Below are 3,338 nucleotides of genomic sequence, written 5' to 3' on the forward strand. Positions count from 1 at the left end.
ATTAGTATAATCCTATAGTACATGTCGATATGTACTGAATGAAACCGTTAATACATATCGATGTGTATTGAGTATCAACTTTTGAAGTTTTTGCACAATTGTTCTAGCAATTCGAATACGTGCATGGTCAACCGATCAAAGCAAGATCATTCCCTTAAGCAAGTTTACCCTAGGAGAAAATACTATGAACTGTCAGTTGACACTTCAAAGGAAAGAAAATGGTATTGTTTGTGAAAGTAGTGCCGAAGTAAGAACTAATTCAACCAACAGTCAACCTACAAAATTTGGATAAAGGACCCGGAGAATGATTACAAATTGTAGTTTCTTTTCCTGTATCTATAAATACAAACGAACTGAGCTTTTATGCTAATAAAAGAACCATATTAGTATTTAGGTAAATGAAATAACACAAACATACCAAGTATCACACCAAAACAAAAGGGCATACGAATAATTACCAATTCTTTCAATGCCCGCCATACAAAAAGTATTATCCATACATAAATCAAAATGGATAGACCCAAAAGTTTCACAAATTACTACTTCCAAACAGATGGTCTTTACTTTCAGAAGTACTATATCTTTTACCAAGTAAAACAAATTTCTGGCTAGTAGTCAAAGAACATTTGTGTCTCAACAACGTCCACGAAAGCTTGACCGGGCTGACGTGTACCCAAACGTCTATGACATCCTAGCAACTGCACGTTTAGAAAAAATATACAAATCATAAGTTTTTTAATATTGATAAAATGTTAGCGAAATGGATACATATAACAGCTACAACACAATTTACATGAAACAATTTACTGATTGAAATCCTAGTACATATCGATATGTATTTTTTAGGGTCTGCTACACTAGTTTCACCCTTTAGTTTCTAGCTAGTAATATTGATATGTACAGAGTGAAATCCTAGTGCATATCAATATTCACTAAGTGAAAACCTAGTAGATATTGATATGTACTGAGTGAAAACCTAGTAGATATTGATTGATATGCACTGAGTGAAAACCTAGTTGATATCACAATATATGTACTGGAAAAAAAAAAACAAGAATTGGAAATTTACAATCCCATTGTAATAACATAATCATTGTGCGCACACAAAAAGAATAGATATTGATATGTAATGAGTGAAAACATAACAAATTTCTGTACCCACTTACTTCCTCTATATATTCCCTGGCCTCTCTGTACTACCAATTTTCTAGATAACAACATTTATACGTCCACCACATTAGGACACCCATTAAAATGACAAAAAGGATGAATGATCCTCTAAATCTATGAATACCTCTCAACACATAGGAAACAAGTGAACATACGAGTACGTTGGACTCAACAACAAACATGAATACATTACCTGCCATTTTGAGGCTTACTAAAATCGACCTTTTTCAAAAGACAGCACAACGTTGTAGTACTAGCCGAAACAGCTACAAAACTGAAACCAAAAACGAAAAAAAATTACACAGCTGAAAAATATTTAAGAATTAGAACATCGCCTACATATCAAGATGTACATATCCATCGTTATATATCAATTAATTCTACTGGTATACACTTTAAAAGAAAGTGGGGATTATTGCATAGACTTCTGCAATCCCGATCACCAGAGATTGGTCCTCAACTTAGTGTATAGTCTAAACATCAATAAATAATGTTGATATACACTTTATAACAGGAAGAAATATATACTTTAAAAGAAGAAAAAAACAAAAACAAATCACAAGCATTATAAAAAACTTACATTTATTTACGATCTCCACCTTCCTTATCCATGTACATGACATTAAAATCTTTCACATCGAGAACATTTCCCTTTTCATCAACTTTAGCGTCTCCGAGCATTAATAGACATTTTATCTCGCTCCTTTGATTCCTCCTAATGAAAACACAATGAACAGATAGTTATCAATTAGCAAGAAAATCCAAAAAGTAACTATTTACGTGACTATATACCACATAATTAGTCATCTAACTCTGGCTTCTAGTGTTTCTGATTATTTTTTTTTCTACATAAGCTGATTTAATCTTCTTTGTTGTGCTAGAATCTACGCCCATCTTAAAAATACAAACGAAACCAATTCTTATCTCTTCGCATGACCAAGGGCCAGGGGAGGAGATAGTATATGTTTGAGTGTGTCAGGGATCGTACATTTACCATCAAAAATATATTCATCGAAGATGTACTCAAATCATTCATTACATTTACCATCAAAAAGATATTCATCAAAAATGAATTGATAACGAGGGGGCAGCGCCCCCTCGATCCCAGTAAACAATGGATAAACCATGTTTGATACCTCGAAGAGTTTAATACCATGTTTTCACACCTCATATAATCCATCTAGCAACAAATTTCAACCTCAAAACCTAGATCTTGTAAACACTTAATGTTTCGACCATTGAATTCTACCACTAAAACAATAAGATCTATCACAACACCATACCAACAACACATTCCCCAATCCAAAACTGTATAAACTATTACATAATTCTCATTTTCGATTGAATTACTCAAATTCAATAACAAAACATCAATTCTAACATAGTAAATTAGGAAACAAAGTAACCAAAAAATACCAAAATGAAGCCTAACCTAAAAATTGGATGTTGAATTTCAGGAAACAATGATTGTTATGTCTATGAAATCAAGAGATTTGGATCTCAGATTTAAATGACAACCGAACAAACCTAAAAAAAGCATCAGATTAAGATAATAAAGAAAAAAACACAAATTAAATCAACTTACCTATCCAATCAAACATGAATTCGCAATTCGTTTGAGCTGAAATAAAATCTTCATTGTTCCTTCGAAGACGAGAAAGAAATTTTAGAGCTAAAAGAAAAATTTTCATAGTAATACGCAGGGGAGAATGAAATAGATAGATACAGGGAAATTCTGGAATTACATCACAAGGCTCGCACGTGCTTTGGTTAAACCAATTCTACGGGTGGACTACACACTATACCGGTCTCCTAGAATGGATTAACCAATAATTCATAGGAAAAATTATCTATATACCCTTGTATCAGGCCCATTGAATAATACTCTTTTAAACTTAAAATATATCCCCAAGCTTCTAGAAACCCAACTCTGAGACTGGTAGATTATGAAAATTTCCCTCCTTATATACATAACCGTTACAACAATCCTGGCGTCATTTTTCATTCTCAGTTTTCTCTCTCACCTAAAGCGACCAAAATCAGATCTAGAAAAAGAAAAACAAAATGGTCTAGAAAAATCATAAAATTCGTAGATTTCAAATAGATCATTAATTTGTAGATAGTATTACAGAAATTTAGGATATCAATTTCAACAGAGAATGAGAAGA

General features: G+C 32.5%; 1 long non-coding RNA gene across 1 annotated transcript; it reads right to left on the minus strand.

The window, feature by feature from the left end:
- Positions 1-339: 339 nt before the first annotated feature.
- Positions 340-2,911, minus strand: LOC113333738. The gene is made up of 4 exons (XR_003352291.1): positions 2,756-2,911; positions 1,751-1,885; positions 1,364-1,444; positions 340-698 (listed from the first exon to the last, which is right to left on the minus strand). It is a non-coding gene; the product is annotated as an uncharacterized LOC113333738 (long non-coding RNA).
- Between the last annotated feature and the right edge of the window lie 427 nt (positions 2,912-3,338).

This window comes from Papaver somniferum, unplaced genomic scaffold (genome assembly GCF_003573695.1).
Source record: "Papaver somniferum cultivar HN1 unplaced genomic scaffold, ASM357369v1 unplaced-scaffold_133, whole genome shotgun sequence".
Taxonomy (NCBI): Eukaryota; Viridiplantae; Streptophyta; class Magnoliopsida; order Ranunculales; family Papaveraceae; genus Papaver; species Papaver somniferum.